The following is an 11,758-nucleotide window of genomic DNA, read 5'->3' on the forward strand; positions in this document are numbered from 1 at the left end:
TACTTTTTGAAGTTAAAAAAAAAAAAAAAAAAACTGAACGCACCAGTCACAGTCATAGAGTTTTCTTCATTTCTGACTTTCTCCTGTACAAATTAAACGATTTTAAAGAAATATTGTAAACGGAAAAATTACGTATGTATTAATTATCCCTGAATTAAAAACACATTTTTTGAAAAACTGGTAATTTTGCTGATTTTTCATAGTTTTTTACTGGGTCCAGAACATTGACTATGTAGGAGGCTTATAATACTTACCAAATACACTCCGCGAAATAATTATAAGGACAAATTTATTTGATTTGTCTTAAGATATGTAAAGGATATTATTTTTTATTTCTTTTATGAATAAGGAGACATGTATATGAGGGATTGTTTCCCACCATTTGTTTTTATTTAATTCATTAGAATACAATAATACAGTTATTTTTTCCGGGTCTGGAGCGAAATAATTATAGGGACACATCTGATTTTTGCACTTAAAGTGAGGTTTAGCGAGATCAAATGTAAACAAAAGTAAGCAAAACAGTTAGAAAATGAATTTAAACCCATTATGACCATTTCATAAGTAAAATTTTTCGGTTATTTTAAAATAAGGCGTGAAAAACCCTTGATCCAGGCAGAAATGGGCAAAATCGAGGCCTACCATGAATAGGGCTTGTGTGAATGGGAAAAACTGGAGGATTAGAAAGGTCCAATTGTGTAATTGATAATTTAATTTACAAAGGTGGCATGTATGGTTAACTTAAACGATCAGGGAGGAAGCCTTTGGTCGAAGAGAGAGTCAAAAGTGACAAAAAATGAATTATTTTTCGTGAGAATTTGACAGCAAGAGAAATTTTCGAGAAAATGCAATTGGAAGTGAGAGTATGTTGAGTGCACTAAATAATGGAGGTGGATTAAGACCATTCCTACGAAGGTAAATGGTGAAAACCGGCGGTCTTGCCCAGACATAAACTTGCCCGCCTTCGCCTCGGCAAAAAGCATAGGTTCTGGGATGAAAAATGGAAAAACCGTTAGGTACACCATCTAGGCTATCCAAATTAAACTTTCTCTCATTGATGAACTTAAAAGTTTTTCCATTTTTCATCCCAGAACCTATGCTTTTTGCCGAGGCGAAGGCGGGCAAGTTTATGTCTGGGCAAGACCGCCGGTTTTCACCATTTACCTTCGTAGGAATGGTCTTAATCCACCTCCATTATTTAGTGCACTCAACATACTCTCACTTCCAATTGCATTTTCTCGAAAATTTCTCTTGCTGTCAAATTCTCACGAAAAATAATTCATTTTTTGTCACTTTTGACTCTCTCTTCGACCAAAGGCTTCCTCCCTGATCGTTTAAGTTAACCATACATGCCACCTTTGTAAATTAAATTATCAATTACACAATTGGACCTTTCTAATCCTCCAGTTTTTCCCATTCACACAAGCCCTATTCATGGTAGGCCTCGATTTTGCCCATTTCTGCCTGGATCAAGGGTTTTTCACGCCTTATTTTAAAATAACCGAAAAATTTTACTTATGAAATGGTCATAATGGGTTTAAATTCATTTTCTAACTGTTTTGCTTACTTTTGTTTACATTTGATCTCGCTAAACCTCACTTTAAGTGCAAAAATCAGATGTGTCCCTATAATTATTTCGCTCCAGACCCGGAAAAAATAACTGTATTATTGTATTCTAATGAATTAAATAAAAACAAATGGTGGGAAACAATCCCTCATATACATGTCTCCTTATTCATAAAAGAAATAAAAAATAATATACTTTACATATCTTAAGACAAATCAAATAAATTTGTCCTTATAATTATTTCGCGGAGTGTATTAAATATAGATATTTTTCAACAAAATAAATCTTAAATCCTTTTCTTAAATCATCTTCAATAACGAAAACTTGAACGAAATTAAATTTTTTTTTGTTTTTGTTTTAAAATTATTTTCGGATGTTTTTTCTTGTATGTTTTGATTCGTACTTTTATTAGGTGTGTTTTTTTGTTTATCTATATAGATTTTGTGCAAAAAAACGACATCGGGATTTTTGAAATCCATGCAAACATTTGGCAACACTGTACATACACTTTGGCAGCTATCTGTCAAAAATGTTTATTTTGTTCTCTTTTTATTTTAACTCCGAAGTGGGAAGGCCATGTTGGATGCAAACAAAAATTTTCATATGGCCATGGCATCCATGTTGGATTCAAAAAATATTTTTTTCACAAAAAACTAAAAATTATCTGTATATTCTTAGCTTCATTTTAAGACCATGACCATTAATATTGGTTGCGTCGTTCTTGTATTATAAGCGTTTGAAGGTTGCCATATTGAATTTTTTTCGAATTTTTTAAAATAAAACGTGGAAACTTTTTTATTTTTATCTGTAACTTTTCGCGAAATACTTTGGTTATTTTATGTATATATTTGTTAAACAATCTTATCAGGATCCATTTAAGACTTTTATCTGGAAAAAGCATTGCGTATATACCGAAATATTAACATTTCAATGCAACCATGTCAAAAAAATTTTGATAATTTTTTTCTATAAGAGCTTTTTTCAAACCTCACTTTCTCCGCTTTTTTTTTTGTTAAGATTTTTGATATAACACAACAAATAAAGCACCTTGGCAATACTGTTTTTATCGAGAGAAAGTAAAATCTGGATAATTATCTGGATTTTTCAAAAATCTATACAGATAAAGTTTTTGTAAATTGTTTTGATTTCAAAAATCTCGATGTCGTTTTTTTGCACAAAATCTATATAGATAAACAAAAAAACACACCTATTGTTTTTACTTTGCTATAATACCCAATGGTATTTCTTTGTGTGTTCGCTGTTGACTTGAGACTTCAAAATTTTTCGTTTCGCTTCAGCTGCGTACTTTTTACACAAAAACTATAAAGAAAACGTTATTTATAAAAAATTTAAAAAACACATCAAATTCTTTTTAAAATTGGTTGATGAATTTTATCAAAATTTTTTTATGGCGTTTTTAATTGGCAATCCGGAATTGTTCTTCGATTCGGAATCCCAATTGAACAGTTTTTTTTTTATTCCGAAGAATCTGAAGTTTGGTGTGAATGTATTGTTTGAGTTTAACATGTTTCACACATATGTGTATTCGCGCCAAATTTCATTTGTATTTGTGCTGCAAACATTTTGTACTGCTGACACATGGTATAAAAAGAGAAGGTATGATCATTAGAAAAAACTCAGTATCGAGAACTGTCAAAACTTATGGCTACTTAAGGTTTTGACAGCCCAGCCCATTGAAATTGTTGTTGTAAACAAATTTGTCTTGGAAGTTGTTGTTGCTTTTGACTTTGCCAAATGCCAAACGTCAAAACCTTACTACCCCATTTTGTAAGATGGCGGCTCTAATGATCATACCTTGTCTTTTTATACCATGCTGCTCCCAACTAACATTTTTGCTTACGGGTTTCAAGTCTAAAGGGCTATTCGCACCTATAAGGCTGGTATACTACCCACGGTAAAAAAATTATCAGTAAACGCTGATATTTATACTTCTAAAAAACTTTTTAGGAGTATCTTATAGTGGGATTATAGGTGTGATGAGAAAATTATCTATAAGCACACTATAACGATGTCGAGAAGCATTTAATCCTATAGGAATCCATGACAGAGGTCATTAAAAGCTTCTTATCATGATAACAATTTTATTCTTATAAAGCTTTACAGGTGTACAAAATGTAGTATCTGGACAGGTTTATAGAAGGCATGATACTCAGCTTCTCGATTATTCTTGACGCCACGTGGTTATAACTTTACCTTTTCAAGTACAGTATTGAAATAGCTACATTTTGGTGCATTAAAACAAATTAAAAAAATAATTACTTTCATAAAAATGTACACGTACAAGGCTAAGTTTTTTTCATAATCGCTACGTGTTTTTTAATTACTGAACATGTATCGAGCATTTTTAGTGGTTTGTTCTTTTCCATGACAATCTCTAGATTCTTCTGTCCTGATTGTGCTACTCCCAAAGAGAGCTTTAATGGCCAGTTTAACAGCACCATTTTTGTCCGTTACTTAAAAATGTTGTTTGTACTTGAGGAAATCTCGAACTGTTTTGGAAGAGCAACCAGTTGCATTGGCTTTTCAGATGTGGGGTTCCGTCGAAGTCAGACCCTATATGATCTGGCAGGTAATGCGAAAGGGACTGCGTCCTTTGCTGTGTGTTTATTTATGTTTCAATTAATAATGTGAGTTATACATCTCTTGTGTTATTTATCTATGGATTAGCTCATCTGTCAAACATTTGTTAGCTATATATTTATTATTTTGTTCATTTCATTTCGAATTAAGTAACATCATTTTCGCGATAAAATGTAAATTATTTAATTAAAAAATACTTATCAACATCCGACAAATATGTTCAACAACATTGAAGACATTCGGCAGATATTAAAACGAGAAAGTCTTCCAAAATTATTTCCACAACTTATAACGTGAGTAAAGTTATTTTGTTCTTTTCAACAAAAGAAAATTTTATTTGTAAACATTGTTTTTCTTGGTAACTTTAGCGTCAATAGTAATGATAAAACGTAAAATCAAAGGAATACATTAATGCAAGAAAAACACCGTGTGGCCGAACACCTCCAGCAGCTGTGAGAAGAACTGGCCAAGGACCCACTTTGTTTTTGTTGCTACGAAGAAAATGTATTTTGGTCGATGCACGAATTAGAATACAAATCAATTCGATTTAAAAGCGGCTTACCATGCCAAAAGGGTCAGTGAAGAAGACAAATACTGGAAAGAACTACCCATGATGATTACTTGATGATTATTCGTACTCGATTCCGATTTAAATGTAAATCCATCTAACCAAAATTAATAATTTTGTTTAATAAATTTATTTACAGGTATGGTCAGAGAAGAGGAGTTCTTTAAGCGAAGATAAATGCCTTAGTTCAAATTTGACTTCAATAATCAAAATGCAAACTTTCTAAAAAAGGTTCTCATTTTGAACGAGTCTAGAGAGATTCACAATGGGAGTGTACAGAAGAATTGGTGGAATCCCACTTACCAAAGCTCTACTGGCAACTATCAGTCAAATAATCGAAACTAATTTTGACAGTTCCTTCCTCAGTCAAAGATTAAATAATCGATTCCAACAGCAAGTGCAATCAACTGAGCATAGAGAAATCATCTGGATGCCTTAAATCGCCTTAAAATTCTTCAAAGCTTATGACAACGATGTCCAAGTACAATGGAATGTTTCGATTTATTGCTAAAGTGTGGTATATAGTTTACTTTTGTATTGATTAGTTAATTTTAATTTTTGGGTCCGGAGGAAATTTATTATTTTTCTAGTTTTTACATTTGAAATGCTTGATACTCTTTTGCATATTAAAACCTATACATTACAATATAATTCTCCAAATTGAAAAAAAATTTCCAGTTCATCACAAACTCTATATCGTCGTCGTTGAATGAAAACTCCCTTAGTCCATTTTTTTGGTTATCTAATGTTAAGAATCAAAAAATGTTTTAAGGTGCGTGTTCCTTAACATTTCGGGAAAATAATTGCTTTGTTACAATTGGAAAATAAAGCTTCGACGGAAGTGGAAATGGACTTAGGGAGTTTTCATTGAACGGCGACGATATACACTATAACTATTTATACACACTCGCTGCTAGTAAATGTATAGATGTTTATATAGTTTTTGAGTTTAAAAACTTTGTTTTGAAATTTAAGATTTTTCGTTGTAGTTTCACATCAATAAATATACAAATGCTAATTTTTTATTTTACACAAACATTTTAATACATTCAAACTTTGCCATTTTCTAACAAATTTCGTATTAATTGAAAAAATAAATAGGTCCTGTCTATGAGTATAGATGAATACAGAAAAGCATCGCTCTTTACAATGGATCATTCGATTTGGACTTCCAATTCCTGACCTGATTAAAACAGCATACGTTTTAACAGAAAACACCGGTAAGCTTTATTATTATATAAAACCATTAAATTTGAAATTAATGATAATTATTTGATTTTTATTTACTTAGCGAAAAATTATGCAAGAGCCGAAGGTTATTCTTGGTCGTTAGTATCTATCTAGCACAATATTCCATTGGACTAGAGAAAATTTGTCCTTCGTTAAAGGCAATAGGGGGGTTCACATTGATCAACTTACCGGACAGACCAGCCGCCATTTGGTCTGATCTGATGCTGTTTTGATAATGTGACCGCCCATCCGACAGCCTGTCCGGTTTGCCGGATGGTTTTCAAAAAATTTTGATTTTTTGGTGGTCGGACGGACATGTTAGTCAATTGAACGACGTGTTTGTCCGGCAGACAGTGATAATCCATTCTCTTTAATTTGAGAGCAAAATAGACAGAAGATACATTAAAAATAAGCTGAAAAATGTGTTTTGATGAAAATTGTCTGATGAGTGTGAACGAAAAATATAATTCTTCCATCAGGCCAAATGACAATCGGTCTGTCCGGTAAGATGGTCAATGTGAACCCCCCTAATGTGATTGCTTGTCAATTGATGCTGGAGAGTAGGTAAGTACAACTTACTGGCTGAACAGAATGGAAATTCGCTTGTGGCAAAGAAAAACGCCGTGGTACAAGATGTCAAATAAAATCGCTCAAAATGTAGAAAAGATGAACAGAATTATGTGGCGCACTAAAATGTCAATTGCCTTGAAAAAAAAAATAATATTAACTGAGCAACCACATTAGAAACGTCAAAAGTCATTGCGCTTGTAGCTTGAAGTAAAAGTCGACTCGACTTGTACCACAGCGAATTTCCTTGCCACAGCCACAGCTACGTATTCTGGCACCAATATACTAATTTCATACTTTTTAACTTTGACAGCGACACAAGACACAAGCCACAGACACACATTCTGGTCTACCAGTTAATTATTATTTTTGTTATTGAATGTCATTTGAATACAGACAGAATTTTTTAAATTTATTAATAGAATATTTTGTGGTATATTTTCTTCCTATTTATGAAGCCAAAACTCACTTATTTGTTTTGATTTTCCCATTATCAAGGTTTTTACCCAAAATGGGATTGTCGCAAACGTCACCAAAATCAATTTTTTTTTTTTTCATTTCATATACATATGCACGTACGACATTCCAATATCAAAAAAGTAAATTTTTAGTTTTCATAGTTTGTGTTTATTTATTTAATAAAAGGTTTTCAAAATAGTATTATATTAGGTATATAGTAGAAGTCTTGACGGATTAAATATTAAAATAAATGGACAACAAAAAAAAACTGTCGTCGACTATAAACATAAATAACAACATTTTTCATCCTTTGATTATAAAATTTTTAAAGAAAATGTATGAATTTAAAAAACATTTCATTAAATTAACAATAAATATAAATATGTTAGAAGCATTTCCTACAATTAATTCTGAGTCATGATCATACATAAATGCATATAAAGTATTTCATACAATTATTTCTGAGTCATGATCATACATAAATGGATTATAAAGTATTAGGTACCTAGTACCTACCTTATAAAATTAACGAATTTATACTAGATTTTTTATTTGAATAACGCTTGCTAGGCTATTCATGTTGATTTTTTTAAAGGAGAATGGACATTTAGGACGTTCGGCTGCCATTTATGAAATTGGTATCAATTAAAGAACTATAACTTAGGAAAATCTCTTGCTATGGAGGTTTCGCTCTATTGCATTAAGAATGTAAGAAATAGCAATATTAATATTCTTATTGCATCGTTCAGAGTGTGAAGGCCAAATTGAATTATAATTAAATTTTATATATGTTACTTTCCCTGAGTCTTAAAACATAAATCTTTAATATACGACCAATAGAACTCATAATAATGTATTAGATTTTTAAGCCAACAACTTCGAGATTTAGTGCTTTAGATTTCAAACGATTCAAACTAATACAAAATTGAAAAGCTTGGCTTCTATTGGTTGCATATTCAAGATAAAGGTCTACTTTGCACTGAAAACACATATTCAAGTTACAAAATTGAACCAATCTACATAAAGTGTTTAATGCAATAATGCGTTTAAACCGTGTCTGAAGAACGCCACAAGATAAAACTTCTGCACAACAATGTAAGACCTAATTACATCATAAAATAAAAAATTTGTTAATGGCCTCGTAACGTCCACGTTCCACACAAATTTGCCCATTCTCCCTTTGATGGCCTTTTAAATTCCACTTCTCTTTATTTCATTTGAGAAATTTAATTTTGCCAAATGGACTACAAGAAAAGTTTAATTTGCCTGCTTTATCACAGAATGCTTTGAAGTCCCTTGACAGCACTTGAATTAATTTTAAATTAATGTTTTTAAAATTCATGTTTTTGAGATATTGTAACAGTGAAAGCCGACAAATATTTCTAAGTATCGAAGTTGTCGATGAAAAGCTATGGACGCAGTCTATTTTCTGAATCAATTAATGCCCAGACTCAAAAAATTGTTGGTGAATTAAAACACATATTCAAGTTAAAATCATTGTTTAAATTCTGGAGGACACAGGAGTCACTCAAAAGAGTAAAAGCTTTTATGAAAGGGTTGTCAGAAAATATTTGACCAAAATTTTAAAAATTGTACTTGCAGTAACGTCACCACTACGACCGCTGTGAAACTCATTCCAAGTTGCACAATTTACTGTTTTTGGACTTCCTGGTAAACAAAATTTTGCTTTGAACAAGGGCCTAATGGGATGAATGAATTTGCTTGAAAATTGGTATACAATATTTTTGGGTATTTTTCAAGACTCATGAATGTTTTCAATATCTGCTTTTAAACACATTCCTCCCATATAACGTTTTCGAGGTATTCCAATTCTTTCGAAAATTGCTCTCACGGTTTCGATTAAATTTATTGAAACTAATGTTCTTAGTGATAATAACAGAACTTAAATATTTGTTTTTCTCAAAATATTCGGATAAGGAAAATATAGTTTTGCTGTGTTTTGAGAAAATTTTAATGTTTTTAGTCAGTTTGTTACTTTTCACCAAAATCCGAACCAATTATTTTTTTCAAAATTGACGAATAGATATTATTTGTAATCATTTTTAATATTGAAATGTATTTTTGCAAAAAAAAATTTTAGGGGCTAATTTTTCAATTTTCAGTCCTAGGAATAAAGTTTTTTTTTATATTAACATTTATTCTTCTGACGATTGAAAAATCAGGACTAAAACAAATACATAAATATTCTTTTTCAAAGTCAATCGAAGTGAATGAAAAAAGTACATTTTTCGCAAATGTCACCTGAAATTCGGATGATTTTTTGAGTTCAAAGTAAGAAAAATCTGAACTTAAGCCTGGTACGCAGATCAAGCTAAATTTTAGACGAGATAAAATTCCCATACAAGTTATCGATAATTTGTATAGGATAGTTTTTAGCTCGGCTAAAATTTAGCGCGAACAGCGTACCAGGCTTCAGGCTTTAGGTTCAAATGATGCGTTGAACCCAGCCGTTGGCCACGTTTACTTCTTGGAAGGGAAATGTCACCTTACTTTTTATTACATCTTGAAAGAGGCAGACAAAAGTATAAAAGTTGCAGGGAAGGCTGAACTTGAATAAACTGAAAAACTTTTTTTTTATCCGAGCTTTCTTTGTTTTTATAATTTTAATTTTTTATTTTGTTATATGTTTTGCAGGCAACGGCTGATTTGCAAGAAAACTACAAAAACATCCCAAAACTATTCCAACACTATGCCAGATCGTTGTGTCAACAAAGGAACCTTATTTCCGTCAACATTTGGCTATTTTGCTAAAACAGCGTTTTGGAAAACTGCGCAATTAGAAAGTAAGAATAAAAATGCAGTTTTTCTCTCCCTATATAACATTTATTATTTTTTTATTAATTTCCAGGATTAAACAAGGAATGCTCAATCCACTTATGACGGAGCACGAAAAATCCGTTCGCAATGCCATTGCGCAGTTTATTGGTGTTTTGATTCGTCATGAAGCTGAAAAGAAGCGATAATGGATTCAAGACGTCTTGCAATTTTTTAAGCTGATCCAAGGCAAAGTGAATTGGGTGCTTCATTAACCGTTGTAGCACCAGAAGAGTTTGTCGCACACATGGAATCTATTGTTGAAATGTTTGCTGCTGCGATAACTGCTACCGAAATTTGGATCTATAAAATGCTTGTGGGTATCACCTATTTCGTGCTATTCATTTTTAGACACAAAACTGCTGAATTGACTTAGTAGAAGTCGATTGCTATGGTTATTATCTTACTTCAAGCTTTTGTCGTCCAGGACTCTGAGAAGGTAAGACTATTTCAAGCGTATATTTATATTTTTCCCAAAAAATTTAAATATTCTTATTAAAAGTAACGATCCGTTGCCACGTGAGGCTGCCTTGCTGAGCATTGCTCATTTCTGAAGGTTGCTCTAAAGCCATTTGCAACAAATATTTGGAAACTATATTGAATATTATGAAAGTAGCATCACTCTAACATGAATTCAATTGTTCGTAATGCTTCCAGGGGTGGAGATGAAAAATATGCCGCTGATACCACCCTTACTGGAAAGGAGAATAACATGCTTGTTTCTTGGAGGAAACATCAAGTGTAGTGTACTTTCTTATCCAGGTAAATTTTCGATCAATCACATTCACAAATCAATTAGTTTTTTCATTTCTTGTTTTTTGTTTATAGAACACTTCCTGGTGTAATGGTCAAGTTGAGCATGAAGTTGATTTTGTACAGAAAGCAGCTCGTTATCACTCGTTTAGTTCGTAGAGACTGCAATCTTCCAAATAAGACAAAATCTGAAGCCTTTCTTCACGGATTCTCAGCCCAACAACAGTGTGATTCTGTTCGAAAATTATTTTGGACACCAGGCCAAGGATGTGCTGTTTTGGGTAAATTTGAGTTGTATTTCTTTATAAAAATAAAAAATTGTATAAATAATTACTCGTTTTTTATTTTATTTGATTTTATTTTTTTCCTCCCTCCTGGTGAGTATTGAATAGCCCTATTATGCTTCCAATAAGAATTCTGTGGCAGGCTTATAGGATCGAATACCACTTTCTGTTACTGATGAGAAACCTTACAGTAGTCTTACAGTGTACTTCTTCGCACATTTATAGGATCGAATACCACATTCGGCTACTGATGAAAAACTTTACAGGAGTATTTCATTGTACTTCTTATAGGTTTAATAGGAGTAAAAAAAGGGGGCCTTTTTGATGATAAACAGGGTTATATGAGTCTTTTAGGTGTGAAATCAGTGATGACGAAAAGCTTCTCACCATCGTTATAACATCGAAATTGTTAGTTGGGCTGACATTTAAATCTATGATGTGTGAGTGATTCTGCTTCTGATTCTGTTTTTTAAACCAGAAGAGAAATTCTCTTTTTTTTTTCAGAATCAGAACTGTCAGTTTTGTCCAATTGAACGCATTCAGATTGCTTTTTTTCCTTCCAGATTGCCAATTAAAAACGCCATTAGCCTAGTACGCTGCTGATGCGAAACGAAAAATTTTCAAGTCTCCAAAGTCGACAACGAAAATGCTAACGAAAAAATATCATCGAGTATTCTGTCAAAGTCAAAATAAAAAAATTCAAAATTAATTTAACATCAAGAAAAATCAACAGAAATTAATTTTTAAAGCAAGAAATAAATGAATTAAAAGTGAAAAAACCGTCAACACTGCTCTTGGATTCAAGAAAAATGCACAGGACAGTAAAGAGTAAGTGACAAATAAGTGAAAACTCTCCAATTTTTCGCCAGAGCTTCGTACTGAAAAACGAAAAGC

General features: G+C 32.1%; 3 long non-coding RNA genes across 3 annotated transcripts; 2 read left to right on the forward strand and 1 right to left on the reverse strand.

The window, feature by feature from the left end:
* The first annotated feature begins 4,266 nt into the window (after nt 1-4,266).
* LOC129915370 (uncharacterized) lies at nt 4,267-6,129 on the forward strand. Its single transcript, XR_008772289.1, has 5 exons — nt 4,267-4,461; nt 4,537-4,823; nt 4,876-5,253; nt 5,838-5,956; nt 6,028-6,129. It is a non-coding gene; the product is annotated as an uncharacterized LOC129915370 (long non-coding RNA).
* LOC129915372 (uncharacterized) lies at nt 5,713-6,126 on the reverse strand. Its single transcript, XR_008772291.1, has 2 exons — nt 6,024-6,126; nt 5,713-5,961 (listed from the first exon to the last, which is right to left on the reverse strand). It is a non-coding gene; the product is annotated as an uncharacterized LOC129915372 (long non-coding RNA).
* A 4,202-nt stretch (nt 6,130-10,331) lies between the features above and the next one.
* On the forward strand, nt 10,332-10,910 carry LOC129915371 (uncharacterized). Its single transcript, XR_008772290.1, has 2 exons — nt 10,332-10,589; nt 10,656-10,910. It is a non-coding gene; the product is annotated as an uncharacterized LOC129915371 (long non-coding RNA).
* The last annotated feature ends 848 nt before the right edge of the window (nt 10,911-11,758 follow it).

Source organism: Episyrphus balteatus, chromosome 3 (assembly GCF_945859705.1).
Source record: "Episyrphus balteatus chromosome 3, idEpiBalt1.1, whole genome shotgun sequence".
NCBI lineage: Eukaryota > Metazoa > Arthropoda > Insecta > Diptera > Syrphidae > Episyrphus > Episyrphus balteatus.